The sequence below is a fragment of the Schistocerca americana genome, chromosome 7 (genome assembly GCF_021461395.2).
Source record: "Schistocerca americana isolate TAMUIC-IGC-003095 chromosome 7, iqSchAmer2.1, whole genome shotgun sequence".
Taxonomy (NCBI): domain Eukaryota; kingdom Metazoa; phylum Arthropoda; class Insecta; order Orthoptera; family Acrididae; genus Schistocerca; species Schistocerca americana.
This window is the reverse complement of record NC_060125.1, coordinates 460,197,302-460,216,820: the sequence shown is the minus strand read 5'-3', so window position 1 is coordinate 460,216,820 and position 19,519 is coordinate 460,197,302.

Sequence of the window (19,519 nt, the reverse complement as noted above, 5' to 3'; positions counted from 1 at the left end):
TGTATTCAGAAACATTTTTTTAATTTACCAGATGAATGGAACATGTAAAAAATGTCTCGTAAGATCTCTGGAAAAATTATTCCAACAACTCAAATCAAAAACTAAAATTTTCAATAAAAAGGTATATCAGCTTTTGGTTTGGTGTTATGGCAGAATTTCTGGTAATGCCAGATTTATCAGGGAAATTTTTGCTGACATTTACTACCACCTAAATGTGTGAATCTTTATTTTCATCAAACGTGTCCATTAAATGAAAACATCAAGAGTGCCATTAGATCAGCTGGGACACAGCTTTACACGCCAAGTTATTTTGTTAGAAAAAGCATCTATCTTATACATATTGAACTCTTTGCAGGCTTCAATAAAACCCTCTTTGTCATATTCAGACCGTACAAATAATTAATGGAGTATCCTATTAAATTTTACATCTCGTGTTTAATGTTATTACTAGGCTTGACAGGGTACATACGAGATGTTAAGAGAATCACATGTTGGATGCTCACTGTGCAGGACACGGAGCTGCCACATACTCGTGCGAGATAGAGTTATCAGCACCTAACAGAGTTTAGAAAGATCCCATTGCGGTCTGACTCTGCCGGCTGGTCGAATCGTGTAATATTGAAATTTGTGCGACATTCGGAAGTGACAGTGGCCAGACGTTGAACTGCATGGGTATGTGGGGACAAGCATACTCATCGTCAAGGGTCCAGGTTGACCTCGCCTGACCACCACAAAACAGAACTGATGTGCACCAAACATATCGTATCCCCATCACATCCGTGCCTGCCATATGAGAGCAACTGACGGACGCCCTACAACACTGGTTTTACACTAGCGGCAGTTGACCTAGGAAGACTCTAAATTTGTGGTAAGATCTTACGGGACCAAACTGCTGAGGTCATCGGTCCCTAAGCTTACACACTACTGAACCTAACTTAAACTTGTGGCCACTTTCAAGTAACGCTGCAAAGTCACCTAAACACAAAAATACAAAAGTGAACCACAGTGTGTATATACATAATTAAGCGAACATTTCATTAAGAAAGTAGCTCAATTACAAAAATTGGAGATAAATGTACATTACTTACATTCTGTCTGAATATAAAACTATCTGACATGAGTACATGTCGTCCTCGTCAAAATGCAGCATTTTGATTGTGAGACCCCCACAAGATCCGATGAGTACGACACTTATTAAATCGTAATATGTTGTTAAATATACACTGAACTGTTGATGTTACCATCGTTCAAATAATTTATCACACATACAAGTACAGGGACTCTGATAACGTGTGGAGCTAAGTCAGTTGGCGTGAAAATACATTTACTAAAGATACTGCCTGTGCACATAGCACTATAGCGAGGGAAGAAAAGCATACTCCGAGTTCGAGTCTCGGTCCGGCACACAGTTTTAATCTGCCAGGAAGTTTCATACTCCAATGTATTTTATTTTTGTATGTTTTATAAATGAAATGTAGCCTCGACATTTCATTGTATCCGAAGCTTGTGATTTATTGTGTCAATCTACTTCAACAGTAATTCATAGAACTGAACAGTCATTTTAGACACTTACCGAAAACATTTTAAACAATTTAGATGGAATGGTATACATATTTACTTAGTCTTGTTTGCTATAATAGAGCTTGGTTGAAGGATTCATCATGTATTTGTGCAGAGGCATTGTGACGTTTTGTCAGAATTTGTGGTGCTGCACAGTAAATTGGACTGCTGGCGAGCGGTTTACGCCAGTTATATTCGCAAAATTTATGCTTTTTTGTGATATGCTGCAATACAGCGTCACCGGTCTATTGCGGTCTGTGTTGGTGAGGCAGTAAATTTATCCATAGGGCAGTGACTGCGTCATTGCAATTCTCTTTGGAAGTGTGGCTGTGGGACTTGTAGTCCCGTACTACCCTCTGATGGTGACAGTACTACATCAGTCTGGCAGAAAAGTTTAGCCTAAGGTGGGCAGGTAGGGTGGGAAAGTATCGGAGGTAGAATGGGGGCTAGTCCCGCCAAAGGATGCGTCCGTGGCCGGCGTGCCAGGCCTATTGTTAGCCAAAATTTATACACATACAAAGTATTATATATCAGAGCTCTGTCTTCATCTCACTTACGAGCACTTAAGTCAGTGTCATAGCTTATTAACAGATAACACATGTATTATCCTCTATTGTGTTATAAATAAATATTCCCATTCTATCCTACTGCCCATTACAGTCATAGCACTATTTAGTAGGCTGTATGACATCTGCAGATGAAAAGCCTTTGCGATATAAAACTTATAAGTTGTATCCTTGGTGTGCACTATCTTTGCTACGTGCACAGGCAGTATCTTTGGTAAATGTATTTTCACGCCAACTGACTTAGCTCCACATGTTGTCAGTGCACCTGAACTTGTATGTGTGATAGATTATTAGAACAATGGTAACACCGACAGTTCAGTATATATTTAACAACATATTACGATTTAATAAGTGTCGTACGCATCGGATCTTGTGGGACTCTTCACAGTCAAAAGGCTACATTTTGACGACATGTCAGATAGTTTTATATTCTGACAAAATGTAAGTAATGTACATTTATCTCCAATTTTTATACTTGACTTACTTTCTTAATGAAATGTTTGCTTAGTTATGTATACACACTCTGTGCTTCACTTTTGTATTTTTGTGTTTAGGTGACTTTGCAATGTTACCTGAAAATGCCCATAAGGCCGAAATTGCAATAGTAACAATAAATATTTTATACAGTCAACGGCGGCTATGACGTCTTTTAAGAGACACTGAAGTGTTACTGCTCGTGTCATGGCGTGTGGTTTCTTCAGGATAGTAATGATTGGGGAACTCTGACACCACAACTGCACGTTGCGGCATGATAGGTTATCTCTCACGCGACGGTATCAAGGTGCTGTTTTTCGACAAGAGAATGCTTGTCTATACGTTCCACGTGTCTTTATGAATTGAAGGGTTACTCATTTTCCGACGAGGTGAAGGGAGGGGGGACGGGGAGGTAGCGACATGGGGAAGGGGACTGGTATGAGGTAGACAGGAGGGGGCTGGCGTCAGAAAGGCATCGGGCCACCATATACCACTATCACTGGCAAACCCAAATGTTGTTCGCTGGAAAACTTCGTGTAGAAATAGTATACCGATTTTTTATATTGTTATGTCACTGCAGGCAGTAAGGGAAACAAAAGAAAATTTCGGAGTAAGATTTAAAATCCATGGAGAAGAAAGAAAATCTTTGAGATTCGAGGATGACATTGTAAATCTATCACAGACAGCGAAGGACCTGTAAGAGCAGTTGAACGGAACGGACAGTGTTTCGAAAGGAGGATGTAAGTTGAGCATCAACAAGAGCAAAACGAAGATAATGGAATGTAGTCGAATTAAGTCGGGTGTTGCTGAGGGTATTACATTAGGAAATGAGACACTTAAAGTAGTAGATGAGGTTTGCTATTTGGGAAGCAAAATAACTGATGATGGTCGAAGAAGAGAGGATGTAAAATGTAGACTGGCAATGGCAAGGAAAGAATTTCTGAAGAAGAGAAACTTGTTAACATCGAGTATAGATTTATTTGTCAGGAAGTCGTTTCCGAAAGTGTATGTATGGAGTGAAGCTATGTATGGAAGTGAAACATGGACGATGAGTAGTTTGGACAAGAAGAGAATAGAAGCTTTCGAAATGTGGTGCTGCAGAAGAATGCAGAAGATTAGATGGGTATATCACATAACTAATGAGGACGTATAGAACAGATTTGGGGAAAAGAGAAATTTGTGGCACAACTTGACTAGAAGAAGGGATTGGTTGGTAGGACATGTTCTGAGGCATCCAGGGATCACCAATCTAGTATTGGAGGGCAGCGTGGAGGGTAAAAATCGTAGAGGGAGACGAAGAGATGAATAAGCAGGTTCAGAAGGATGTAGGTTGCAGTAGGTACTGGGAGATGAACAAGCTTGCACATGATAGAGTAGCATGGAGAGCTGCATCAAACCAGTCTCTGGACTGAAGACCACAACAACAGCAACAACAACAACGTCACTGCTAGTATGAGGATCTCGAAGAGATGCGCCTGTGCGAAAGGCATCGCCTACGAAAACGTTTGAGAACACTTGTGATAAATGATCCTCAGAGCACCTGAGACATTTGTAGAACGTAGATCAGTTTTTACAGAATAACCATAATTAGAAACTGAAGTCGGGTCATACAGTCAGTGAAGATGGCACACTGCGTTGCCTCATTTTGACAAAAATATGTCAAACACGATATCAGAGAAAGTCGACCAGGCGCTAGAGAGCCTCCATTAGTTCCAGAATACAGCAACAATGTGGAAGGCTTACAAAGGACTGGCCGCGGGTTTGAAACGCACGCTACTGCTTTGTGTCGGCCAAGCCGCGCGTGCTCGTGACACGCTGGCCGTGCTGTATTTCGAGACAAATTCACCGCCGCGGGCACCGCTTTCGCTGTGTGCCGTCAGGTGTTCCGCCTCCTGCTGCTACGGCTGAAAATGTGCGCGTGCCATCCAGAACAGGAGATGAAAAGTCACATCACCCTCACATTTCACATTCAGCCGAATACAATGAAACGAGCTTCCCACTCTGTCGAGATATAGAAGTTATAGAAAAGATATGGAGGTTTCTTTCCCACAGAACTATGTACTTTTGTCATTGTCACTCACACATCTGCTCGTAAAAATATTGCAGTGATAATTGTAGTACATGCCAATACTGAGTGAGCAACATCTCACAAAAGAGCAAGATGTAAAAAATTAATTTATCCAGACTGGAATGAAATTTTAATTTACTGTCACTGTAGCCTATCGCTGCTATCCATCGTATTTTCTGTGCGTACTATACTGTTTCCCTTCTGAGCCTAGAGTTAACAAATAATTCAGTGTCACAGCCGCGCGGGACTAGCCGAGCGGTCTTGGGCGCTGCAGTCATGGACTGTGCGGCTGGTCTCGGTGGAGGTTCGAATCCTCCCTCGGGCATGGGTGTGTGTGTTTGTCCTTAGGATAATTTAGTTTAAGTAGTGTGTAAGCTTAGGGACTGATGACCATAAGATTTCACACACATTTGAACATTTTTTCCCAGTGTCACAAATTCATCAATAAAATTCTGTATTCACAAAAAGAAACTGAATATTCCGCAATATCACAAGTTTCTTCTCTCTGGACATATCGGTTGCTGAACGCTGAGAAAAGTCTTACTATGGAAAAGTTTTCTTAGGCTGTCTGTACTAATTTTCCACCTTATGACTGGTACTTCATTCATATATCCCCGTAAGAAGTTCTCGTCTCGCGGGACTTGAACGAACAGCAAACTGAGCCTTCGCTTTACAGCTCCATGACGCTACCACACAGCTATAAAGCAAATGTGGCATTCAGCGCGCCCTCAATATCCTTGTGAATGATAAGAAAGATAATTAACAATGTAAAATACAACGTCAACTATATTTCTGCGTCGTATCGTCATGGTGGGCTTAGAATCATAAATTTGATAACTCGATGTATCATGAAGAAAATACATTCTGAGTATTTTATTGGAATTCTAACAAAAAATCAAATGAGTTTAGTAGGATAATTCGAGTAAGTTGACTATCATAGAACTGTGAGAGGTTTTCTGCAATATGAATAAAATCATTTTTTGGTATTGGGCCACGTCATCACAAAATAATAAATCAATTAGACCGCTGACGTTTCGACCGACTGGCCGCGGTCCTCCTTAGGGTGCAGCAGTGAACCGCCCTGAACAGCATCGCTGCAAATCATTCGAAATGTCGACAGAGTCGTTGCTTCAGTAGTTTATAATAAAGAGCCCGAACCCCCAAATATGTCTTATTCAAAGTGACACCGGCCATGGAAGCCTACGAACGTATACTCTGCAATGCTGCCACGTCCCATAGCAGCAGGAAGAATACGTTGTCACAGCCGGTGTGATGTTTGAGCCGGCTAGCACTTCAGGCGCGTAGCATACACTTCAAACACGCAGTGGAAGCAGCCGCCAAATATACAGAGGGCTGAAAAAAGTCAGCGAATGTAAGCCAACGAGATCACCATAACATAAGGACAGAAGTAATTGAATGAGTAATCCTCCTCTTCAGTAGCTGTCGTAACTGTATTCGTTGTAACGTCTTTGTTATCTGAATATTCACATTTCAATTTATGGCAATAATCACTAGAAAATATTTTTACGTTATATGTTAACGTTAAAATAACTTAGTGCTTATTCCGCTAAGGGCTCAATGACAAGCCACATTAACTTAAAGTAATTTAAAAAATGACTTCCTTGGAGCAGAATTTGCACACAGCAACATTTTCGGATGCGAATGTGGTGGTAAAGATAAGCAGATATTGCAGGAATGTGTGGGACTATCCAGAGCAGCTGATTTATTATGCCAGTTTATAACCTACAGTTAGTCTAGGCCGTAAAAGAATTTCACAACAGTGTCGGAACACCATCAACACTCTTGTAGCCCACACGTAACACAGCTGCTAATTAATCACAGCAATACAACCTACATCGCATATTTCTGTGGACAGGATAATTTCTTCTGAAACAGATTGCTACGTTATTCTAGAGGCGCTAATCAAGCTTAACAAATTCTGACATACCTCTCATACGTTATTATTCCGCTCACACAAACCCAACGTGCCGTCTTAAAGTTCTTTCACAGTTGAAATTGCCTTACCCAGGCCCAGATAACTTCAATTACCTGTCCTACGATTCTCGCACACTTCCAAAAATAATCACTAAGTCCTGTTACTCTCTTCCGCTAGAATCTCTCTTACGCCCTCGACGAGGGGTAATCATAGACTCCTTGATTCCGCTAGTTTCAAGTAACATTCGAATATGTTTATGATCTACGGAAATATGCCAATCGGTGCTGTACCTACAGCTACGCTGGTAGCTCGCCTTATCTATTGGCATTTCCCCCTAAAATCATTTCTCAAAAAAGTGTTATCTACTGGCAAAAGCTCATGTATCATTCTATAGGTTAAAACAGTTCTACGGATTTCACGGGAAACCCTCACTCGAGGAAAGGCGATACATGTGGCATCTAATAATTAATGACTGTCTACAAATGGACGCATATAGCTTCCGCACACTCAGTTCAAAGTACGTTACATTCACTAAAGCTCTCACAGTCCGTCGCACTGGTAAGAGAAATCAGTTTTCAACTACGAATAATAAACTGATCGGGAAAAGTTACGCGGTGTTATTCGTGACAATCAGACAATAACACCGGGGATTTTCACAAAAGTAAGAACTACGTTGTATTTCAATGCTTGCGCATATCGTTGCACAGGCATCTGAATTCCACCATCATGGAACGTTGTCTGCCATTTTCTAGTAATTCAATGGAGACAACTTTTGGAACATAGAAAACCATTCTTGGCTATTCAGGAGCACTCACCCATGGCTTTCTGGTAGCTTAGCACTCATCGCGCATTCTATGTTTGGGTAACGGGCTCCTCTGTGAATAGCTTAGCCATACCTGTGATAAATTAACAGAAATGGTTGTAGATTTATCTTACATAACCAGCTTCCTATTATCAGCTTTTCTGGCTGAGTGCTCTGCTCACACTCATAGTAATAAAGAAGTTGGGCACATAACATGTCAACTTATGATTATCAAAAGTTGCCTGTTTAAGTCTCCACGGAAGAAACAATCCTATATTTAAAAATTATTCTTAAGATTTATGTTGAAATTCATTTTGGTACTTTTCAGTTGTATTGGGAAAGGAGTAAAAGCAATTCGTCTTATAAATTCCACTTCTGTAGCTATATTTTGTCCCATGGCTACAGTCGAATTAGATCATCAAACGAGCTTGGTACCACAGAGCTAGTGAGACGCCTATTCCGTGAACCGTCAAAAACTGCAGCAAAGGCAGAAAGGATGGCAGATTACTCGCAAGAGGGAGAGAAGTTATTACAATTTACGAGTAAAATTAGCTTTTTGAAATGAAAAAATTGTGTTCTTTGACTCATTATAGCACACTTTGGAAGAATTATTCTAAGGATTTAGAAGCATAATGGAGCTCCAATCGTGGAAGTAAGTCTGCGTTCACAAACTTACCACTTTCGGTGACGTTTGCGAGTCTCCACTATTCCAGCGGCAGGAAGAAATTTTTGTACGGCTCTTAAAATCACACTGTAGTGCTGTTAGCACAGTTTTCTGGTCGTCTGGGTTACAGGGCTATAGTCTGAGAACGGGCTTCACTCAACGCACCGACTGAATACACCACTGAGTGTTAAACTGATTACCTGATAATTACAACTGAATAATTATAGTTCATAGAAGCATTGTACGTGTAAGTAAAATATCCTGCAACTTATGTACCTTTTATTACACACTTATGTTTAGTTGTGTAAATCTGTAATGCGGATGTAATTGTGTCGTAAGAAATGTCGAAAATGAAAACTCGTATGTGAAATTTTTGGAATTAGACGTTTCTACGGTAAGGATATTTTAATCATTTTCTTGGGATAGCAAAAAATTTAAGGTCGCCAAAATCTTCGCTTTAGGAAGCTTTTTTCTAACAGGCGCATTGTGTGAGGCAGAGGCGGTGTTTCTCAGGCGATTTGCAAACAGAAATGAATCTGGAAAATAGTATTATGATATTGGAAAAGTTGATTATGAGCTAACAGCAAAAATTTAACATAAATGCGTCAGCTGTTATAGACATGATGGTACTAAAACATCGATGGGACGCCACATCCATCGTCATCTCACTGCGGCAGATAAATGTCGTAGGGTATAATTGTAATCAGCCGAAATGTAGCGTAATTTGGTCGTTTTTGAGGTAATAGATTAATCACATGTAAGGTGTGCCGTTTTAGTAAAGACGGATACAAATTCAGTCCTCCAAATGGCTTTATTTATTTATTCTTTGAGACTGTAATAGTGACTGACACAGCTTCTTTCATATTCCGCAAGCTCTTACTTTGTTATTTAGTCGGCAGTGTGGAACTGTATCGAACGGCTACCAGAAGTCGAGGAACACGGCATCAACCTGGACAACGGTTTTTACTACTCTCTGAGACTTTGTGGCCGAACTGACCGACCTCGGTTTCTCACAATAGTGGCTTTAGTAGTCCGTGTTTATTGTTACAGAGGAGACTTTCTGTCTCCAGGAATGTTACAGTCAGCGTACATGAAAGATGATCTAAAATTCTTCAACAGACAAACGTCAGCGATACAGTTATTTTCTTTGACGATCCTTTTCTGAAACCGGAAAATATTTCACATCAAGGACCAAAGGCATTACAGTTGCAGGACAATGAAACTGTTCTGTGAAAATATTTGATATTTACAAATTAACCATCCGATATCAAATGGTTCAAATGGCTCTGAGCACTATGGGACTTAAGTTCTGAGGTCTTCAGTCCCCTAGAACTTAGAACTACTTAAACCTAACTTACTTAAGGACATCACACACATCCATGCCCGAGGCAGGATTCGAACCTGCGACCGTAGCGGTCGCGCGATTCCGGTCTGAAGCGCCTAGGACCGCTCGGCCACTCTGGCCGTCATCCGATATCACCGTTTGGTTATACACTATTACCACCACGGCAACTACTCGACAGTAAATACAAAAACTGCACATTTCTGGTAATAAAATGACGAGGAAAGGAAACCTGTAACCATCTGGGTCATTTTATAAGGTTTGGGTTATTGATACGACTCTAAGGCACATTGGCTCCCGAAGGCCGGGATAAATCATGTACCAGTAAGGCGCAGTGTGTTAAATCTAGAAGAATGCAGTTGCATAAAAAGAGAAATCAGTCTCCTTGTGGGACTCGATCGCAGCAGTGAATACATGCTACTCTCGACATACAAATTCTAAGTTTAAAATACGAATCGGTTCTCCATACATTTTATAGCTGGTGTAGTTGTAGTTGAACAAACGTATGAAATATTCTGAAATATCATTGCAACTTTCCTTGCCAACAGAACAGTGAATTCCTAGAAATACAAGCTTTCCTTCCATAGCTAGTTATCTGGTGAATGAATATCATTAGAACTACTTATTTCAGAAGGAAAATTTAAAGGACATTTCTTTTAGCAAAAGTCAGTCACCAGAAGTAAAGAGACAAAATATCAACATCGACAACTGTGATCTTTGAAATGCTGTGGAGGAAATAGGAGTGGCAGACCATTTATCATAAGTCTTGCGGAAGCTAAACGATGTCCAAAGAAAAAGCCTTGCTATCGAGTCTGATGCCGACCGCATATTTTACTGGTACTCTTTAATTTCCCTTTCCCGTGATTCAAGGGCTCTGGAGACCTCTTTTTCTCTCCTTAAGAAACGAGAAATTTGCTCGTATCCTGTATACTAAACACGAACCAAATTTAGGTACTCGTAACACGGCCAGCGTGATATTTTTACACGTAATGTGATATGTCTGCTTGGATGTGCCTCGGTGTATTCTCGTCTGGGAGGTTTAAGGGTCTCGTAGCGTCTGGATGAATCTGTAAGCTACTTTTGTACTCACACCGGAACGACAGTCGTCTTCTTAAGCAACATAATAAGAACAGCCCGTCTACAAAGCTATAATACACTCTTAAAAAAATTTTAATATACCAGTTAAATTATTTCAATCTGAATGATTTATTCGAGAGAGCTTTACAAATTAAGTAAGTCAATAACTCGTTGGTCCACCTCTGGCCACTATACAAAAAAAGTTATTCTGGTTCGCACTGATTGATTCAGTTGCTGGATATCCTCCTGAGTGATATCGTGCCAAATTCTGTTCAATTGGTGATATAGATTGTGAAAATCACGAGCTGTTTGGAGGGCCCTGTCCATAATGCACCAGTCGTCCTCATTTGGGGAGACATTCGGCAACCTTTCTGGCCAAAGGCGCAGTCAGTAGAAACTCTCATCGTATGTGGGTGGACATTGTCTTGCTGAAATTTAAGGCCAGGATGGATTGCCATGAAGGGTAACAGAAAGGGGCGTAGAATATGACGAGGTGCAACTTTGAGGTAAAGGTGCCGCAAATGAAAACCAAAGGAGTAACGCTTTGGAAAGGAATGATACCCCAGACCATCAGCTCTGGTTTTCGGGTCGTATGATGGGAGACAGTGAGGCTGGTATCCCGCAGCTGGCAGGGGAGACTCCGACAGGTATTCGCTGGTCATCGTGGCTCAGTTCGAAGCAGAACTCATCACTGAAGACAATTCTACTCCGGTCAATGAGATTGCTGAGCGAATTTCTTTTCATAGCAGAACGTCTTTGATCGTCCAAACCATAACGTGGTTAGCACGTTAGCCAGATCTCCCCAACTGAGTACGTTTAGAGCATTATGAGCACGGCCTTCCAACCATCTCGGGATTTTAACGATCTCACCCGCCAGTTGGACATAATTGGACACGATGTCACTCAAGAGAACATCCAACGACTCTGTTGGTCAATGACAAATCGAATAGTGGCATCAAAAGGCAGGAGGTGGGCTAACACATTATAGGCTTGCTCAGTTTATGATCCTATTTCTCCTGAATAAATTACCCAATTTTTCTTATGGAAAGGGAGAGGGGGGCGCAGGCTTGGCATCAATAGAATTTTATGCAGGCACACAATTATACCCAAACCCATGCCTCCTATTGATATTTCATTTAATTACTACAGGTCATGCAGAACAAGTTCAGCAAAAGACAGTACAAGTGAACTAGGCCAAGGCGGAACAATATCTGCCAAAATATTTCAAATTTCATTAAAACGTACGCCAACGAGGGGGAGCAAGTGGTGGACTTGACTAAGACTGTCAATTTTCGTTTAATCCTGCGTACCGAAAGAACACCACATTATCGAGCTTGGGGGGGGAAAAACATTTACATCATATGGTGGGAAAGTTTTGCAAGTCCCCACCTTATGAAGAGGCATTAAAATCTGAACTTTTCCGTAGATACAAGAGTTTAACCCGTATATTTTATGTAACGCACTTCATTAAAAGCAAATCAATTAGTTGTGGGGGCACAAGAAACCTTTACTAATTATCACCTTGATACTAGTCCACACACGTGGCCAAGTTGCGGTAGCCAACAGAAATGCACAAATTCTGACACACAAAATTATTTCGTCCTTATCTTCCACTCACGCACTACCGTATAATTATTTACTCGTACCTTGTATCTATTGATGTGGCCCACCTTTCTATTAACGACCGTTGACACAGTTTCACGCCAAAGTGAATACGTGCACGTTTCATAATTAAGAGTTCTTATTCTCCGCACTAATTTACTACTTCGGACTAGGGCTATACGAAACTGTAGTGAAGTTACTGTACATTTTTGGAATGAATCTGCGCTTTACTAATGTGGTGGTGGCTCCAGCCGACCACGTGGCGGGAAACGAAGTACACAAAGAAAACATACCAGAAATAAAAAAAATCCCGACAAATGTCACTGTGAAAGAAACACCACATTAAAATACATTAAATGAGTTAACTTCTGTTACGCTCAGAGCAATAATACAACCGTGAGCTTAAGGCCCATGGTGCGTGCCTGACCAAAGCACAAACTCAAGGCTCTTAATGAAACTTAACGAAATTACGAAAATAATCTCCCTTTTGGGGGTTTCGTGGTAATCACACTTGATTTCAGCATCCGGACCTTAGTAACGAACAGATCTGAAACATTCTAGTACTATTTATAATATCACCATAAAATTGAGAGCTAAGTCTTCAACGTTAGCACAGCCCCGCCACCCACGAACCAGTGACTTGCGGGACACATCGCCTAACTTTCGCACATTCAAAAGGAGGGATGAAAGCAGTGTTTCACCAACCTGACAGAGCCAATAATCGTGCCATCACGACCCCTCTGACCTGACTTGCACACTTTGCCTTTGCCAAACTTGTTCATGTTTAGGGATTGGTACTACCCTACCACAGAACCACTCTACTCATGCAGTGCTACAGTCTCTGACTAAAGCTTTCTGCTACTTCACGTAATTTCTCATTCATACAGTCCAGGTCGCACAAGGGATAGGATGCTGGGAAATGTGGCACACACGAAATAAAAGCAATAAATAAACAAACACAATTTTTGGTCCATTCTCTCCTGCATGTTACCAACTGATTTATCTCTGCAGAGTAAAAAAAAACCTCTCGATATTAATTCTCATGTACCGGAAATTTAATAACAAAAATATGGAACGGTACAACAAGTTCCGTTTCAGTATTTACATACATTGGCAACAGGTTTCTGTCAGCAACAGCATCAGCATACCACAAAACTATTTGAAAGGTTTGGAGAAGGTACATGCAGTGGCTGGAAGTGTCAGAATGTAGCGGTCAACATCCACTCATTCTGATGAATATGTAAGCCTGTACAGATAAAGCTTCGATATCAAGAACAGAAAATAGGAAGAATTTCTTTAAGAGAACATTATCCAAGAATAATATTTTCTCGGTTAGCGACTTTTGAAATGAAGAAATTTTTCTTAGACACATGTTTTTCCATCTGTAATGTCCTCATCGTTGACGGACCCTAAAGTCTATTTGAATGATGTTTGGTATTTGTTCTGTTCTTTATTTGTTTTCTAAGAGATGGTGCATAGTAGCGTATTGTTGTGGTTGTGAACATCAGTCCGCAGCGTGGTTTGATGCAGCATTATACACAAGTCCATCAATTCTAAATCTCTTCATCTCAGGACCAACTTACACCCACCTGAAGTTGCATACTTTTCACGATCTGTGGTCTTCTTCTTCAGGTACCATTATGTGATTTACAAGACACATTTTATCAATCCGTCCGTTCCATTAATCACGTTATGCCTTTTCTCTCTAATGTCACTTAGGAAATCATTATTGATTCTTTGAACTAACTGTCTAATTCTTAATATTGTTCAATAAAACCACATTTCAAAAACTCGTACTCTCTTCGTGTCAGTACTATGTATGATGCAAGTCTCATTTCCACGTGAAGGTGCACTCGAGAAAATTACTTTCAGAAAATATCTCGTAACATACTCGTTTACGACATAAATTTACATCTACATCAACATGGATACTCTACGAATGGCACTTACGTGCCTAGCAGAAGATTAAACGAACTATCTTCAAAATAACTATATTATACCACACTCTAGCGCGCGTAATCAAAGGGACACATATATCATTTTGTGCGAGCTCTGATTTCCCTTATTTTATTATGATGATCGTTTCTCCTTATGTATATCGGCGGCAACAACATATTTTCGCATTCGGAGGAGAATGTTGGTGATTGAAATTTCGTGAGAAGATATCGCCGCAACGAAAAACATCTTTTTTTTAAATGACGTCCACCCCAAATCCTGTATCATCTTCTTGACCTTCTCTCCCCTATTTCTTCATAACACAAAACGTCCTGCCTTCCATTGAATTTTCTCGATGTACTCCGTTAGTCGTCTCTGCTAAGGACCCTACAATGGGCCGCAGTACTCCAAAAAGAGAACGGACAAGTACAGTGTAGGCAGTTTCTTTAGTAGATCTGTTGCATCTACTAAGTGCCAATAAAATGCAGTGTTTGGTTCGTCTTCCACACTACCCTTTCTTTCCAATGTTCATAATTGTCATACAGAGGTGTTTATTTGATTAGGACCTTTACATTTGATTGGTTTCTCGTGTAACAGAAATTTAAAGAATTTGTCTTGGCACTCATGTGGATGAGCTCACACTTTTCAGTATTTACGGTCAATTGCCAAATTTTTCAATATACAGTCGTCTTATTTATATTGTTTTGAAATTTGTTTTCATTTTCTGATGTTACTAGACGACAGAATAATCTGCAAAGAACCTAAGACGATTGCTTAGATTGTCTTCTAATTCCTTATATAGATGTGGAACAGGGAGAGCCTATAACACTACCTTCTAGATTGCCAGAAATCACATTTGGTTTACTCGATGACTTTCGGTCAGTTACTGCGGACTGTAACCTCCTTGACAGAAAATCACGAATACAGTAGCATAACTGAGGCGATATTCCATAAGCACGCAATTTGTTTATAAGCCGCTTCTGAGGTACGTTGTCGAAAGCCTTCCGGAAATCTCGATGTACGGAATAGATTTGAAATCCCATGTCGATAGCACGGAAATCTTCGTGTGAGTATTGAGCTGGTAGTTTTTCTTGACAACAATGTCTTCTAAATCGGTGTTGACTGTGAGTAAAGAGATCGTTCTCTTCGAGGTAGTTCGTAATATTCGAACACAATATATGTTTCAAAATCCTGCTGCATATCGACGTTAATGATGTGGGCCTGCAATTTAATGGATTGCTTCCATTGCCTTTCTTCAATGTTGTTGTGAAACTTTCCAGTCTTTGGGTATGGTTCAAATGGCTCTGAGCACTATGGGACTCAACTGCTGTGGTTATAAGTCCCCTAGAACTTAGAACTACTTAAACCTAACTAACCTAAGGACATCACACACATCCATGCCCGAGGCAGGATTCGATCCTGCGACCGTCGCGGTCGTGCGGTTCCAGACTGTAGCGCCTTTAACCGCTCGGCCACTTCGGCCGGCTCTTTGGGTATGGATCTTTAGTCAAGCAAGCGGTTGTATATGATTGTTAAGTATGAAGCTATTGCATTAACATGCTCTGAGAGGAACCTAATTGGTATAGGGACTGGATTGGAAGGTTTGCCTTTTTTAACTGATTTAAGTAGTTTCACTGCTCAGAGGATATGTACTTACAAGTTACTCATGCCGGCAGCTGTTCCTGATTCGAATTTTGGAATATTTTCTTCGTCTTCCTTGATGAATGAATTTCGGAAGGCTTTAGCAGCGTTGTCGTCAATAGTCTTTCCATTGCATATCACGAAGAGAAGGCATTGACTGTGTCTTGCTGCTAGCATACATAACATACATCCGGCATCCCTTTGGGTTTTCTGCCAGGTTTCGAGACAAAGTTTCGCTATAGAAACTATGATAAGCATCTCGCATTGAAATCCGGGGTAAATTTCGAGCATCTCTAAAAGATCGCATATTTTGGGGTTTTGCGTTCTTTGTATTACGCCCGCTTTTCTCGTTGTTTCTGCAACTTCTGAAACGTTTTGTGTACCATGGGGGATCATCTTCGTTGTTTGTTAATTTATATGGTATAAATCTTTCAATTGCTGTCAATACCCTGTCTCTGAATTCAGTCCACATATGGTCTACACTTACATTGTTAATTTGGCAGGAGTGGATATTTTCCTTCAGGAAGGTGACAAGTGAATTTTTATCCGTATTTTTGCTGGACATACTTTTTGTTTATTTTTGGAAGAGTTGGGAGCTACGGTATTCAGTGTCGCTACGACAACCCTGTATTCACTAATCCCTGTATCCTATTTGATACTCGTTATTAGCTTAGGACTATTTTCACAACCTTGTACTATTCGAGTGGGCTCTTGAAGTGACTGCCCGATGAAATTTTCAGAGCATGCGTTTAGTAGAATTTCGGATGATGTTTTAAGTGTACCTCCGGATTTTGAACAAGTGCTTTTGCCAATATGTCGAGGGTAAATTGAAGTCAGCAACAACTGCAATTGTATGAGTAGGGTTCGTGTTTGAATTAGACTCAAGTTTTCTTTAAACGTTTCAGCTTTTTTATCATTTGAGTTAGGAGGTTAGTAAAAGGATGCTATTATTATTCTACTCCCATTGGCTAGAATGACCTCTACCTATGCTATCTCACAGGAACTACCTACTTGAACTCCTAACACCAACAAACACACCACCAACAACTGTATTTAGTCTACCCTTTCTGAACACCGGTAGGTCCTTCGAAAAAATTTCGGCAGGACTTAACCTGCGGCTGTAGCCCGCTTTCAGTGCGTATTGCTTTCTATTAGCGCTTGGAGCTCCGGTACTTTCCCTACACAGCTAAGAGAATTTGTAGCTATTATATCAATGGTTCCTAGATTTTGTGTTTCCCCAAAACCCCTTAACCTAAAAAAATTGCCCAGTCTACACCGCGTAGCCCCCCGCTACCCGTGTAGATACCTCCCGCATGTAACAAACTCCTGAGTAATTTAGCGATACCAGAAACCCCACCTCTCTCTGGCGCAAGCCGTGGATTCCTCAGCCTACACCGTCTGAGTCTATGATTTAGAATCTACAGTCGGCCTTGTACCAGAGATCTGCTAACGGTCCTGTTGACTATCCTGCTAATTGGGAGCTCTGCTTTCATCTCGCAAGCGATACTGGCAGTTTTTACCTCTTCTGATAGCCGTTTGAAAACCAGAGAAAATATCTTCCGAACTAGAGCACACATACCATTGGTACCGTCTTTCAATTCGGTTTCTTCTCCGCCTCCGGGTGCGACTATTTCGTTTGTCAGGCAGCGTGTAACTTGAGCAGCATCCTCTAGGTTACTACTGATACACTGTATGGCACGTCTTTTACTTTAATCGACGTTCGTTTCTCCCTTTTCATGAGACCATTCATTGCAACGAAAGGATAACGTTCTACGAGTCGGAGCGTGGAATGTCAGCAGCTTGAACGTGGTAGGGAAGCTAGTAAATCTGAAAAGGGAAACGCACGGGCTTGTTCAGATGAGTATACGGTAATATCAACAGTAGCAGAACTTAGTATAACGGGAGTAGGATTCGTTATGAGTTTTGTATATCCATCCTTTTAGCAGGAGGTCTCTGGGACGACGGCCGTTTACTATCGTGACAAAAAAAAAAAAAAAAAAAAAAAAAAAAAAAAAAAAAAAAAAAAGCTCGTACAGCCATCCTTATGATTTTATTTTATTTTGTCGCTACCAGTTTCAACGCTTCATTGCCTGAAGATGACCTAATGAAACGTTCAAAGTGGTAGCGACAAAATAAAACAAAATCATAAGGACGGCTGTAGGTGTTTTTATTTTTTGTCACGATCGCTATGAATTGGAAGGTAGGGCGCAGAATCAGTTACTGCGAACAGTTCAGTGATAGCGTTGTTCTTATCACTATCGACAGCATGCCAACACGGACAACGATAGTTCAGCCACACATGCCTACGTCGCAAGATGGAGATAAAGAGATATAGACAGAATATGAGGATACTTTCATTTGACTCATCTGTCTTCTGATTGGTTTACGCGGAACGCCACGAATCCCTCTCCAGCGCCAAACTCTTCATCTAAGACTGGAACTTTGCGACCTACACGCCCCACTATTTGTCTTCCTTTGCAGTTTTTTTTTTTTTCTTTCTATAGATCCCTCTTGTACCATTGAGGTCATTTCCTGATGCCTTAACAGATATCCTCTCATCCTTCCCCTTTCCCTTGTCAGTGTTTTCCATTAACATATTTCCTCTCCGATTCTGTGCAGAACCTCCTCTTTTCTTACCCTATAAGTCCACCTAATTTTCAACATTAGTCTGTGGCACTACATCTCAAATGCTTCGATTCTCTTCTGTTCCCGTGTATGTTTCACTACAGTACAACGCTGTGCACAAAACGTACATTCTTAGAAATTTCTTCCTCAAATTGAGGCCTATTTTAGACACTGTTAGACTTCTCTTGGTCGGCAATACCCTATTTGCCAGGGCTAGTCTGATTTTTAAAATTCTCCTTCCTCCACCCGTCGTTAGTTATTTTGCTCCTAGGTTCCAGAATTCCTTAACTTCATCTACTCCTTGACCATCAATTCTGATGTTAAATTTTTCGCTATTCTCATTTCTGCTACTTCTCAGTTTTTCGTCTTTCATCGATTTACTCTCAATTCATTCTTTGTGTTCATTGGACTGTTCATTAAATTCAACTGATCATGTGATTCTTCTTTCCTTTTATTCAGGGTAGCAATGTCATCAGTGAATCGTGTCATTGATGTACTTTCACCTTGAATTTTAATCCCACTCCTGAACCTTTCTTTTATTTCTATCATTGCTTCTTCGATGTGCAGATTGAACAGTAGCGGTGAATGATTACATCCGCATCTTAAATCCATTTGCGTCAAAGCACTTCGTTCATGGTCATCCTCTCTTATTATTCCCTCTTGGATTCTGTACATGTTGTATATTACCCGTCTCTCCCTGTAGCTTACCTCTATTTTTCTCAGAATTTCGAACATATTACACAATTTGACGTTGTCGAACGATTTAGCCAGATCGGCAAATCCTATGAATGTGTAATGAATTTTCTTTAGTCTCGTTTCCATTATCAACAGCAACGTCTGAATTAGCTCTCTGCTGCTTTTAGCTTTCCTAGAGCCAAACTGATCGTTATCTAACACAGTCTCAATTTTCTATTCCTTTCTTCTTTATATTAGTATTGCTAGCAACTTGGGTCCATGACCCGTTAAGCTGAATGTGTGATAGTTCTCGCACTTGTCAGATCTTACTGTCTTCGGAATTGTGTGGATGATAATGTTCAGATGTGTGTGAAATCTAATGGGACTTAACTGCTAAGGTCATCAGTCCCAAGGCTTACACACTACTTTAATTATCCTAAGGACAAACACACACACACTCACGCCCGAGGGAGGACTCGAACCTCTGCCGGGACCAGCCGCACAGTGTGGATGATATTTTACTGCAGGTCAGATGGTATGCTGCCAGTCATA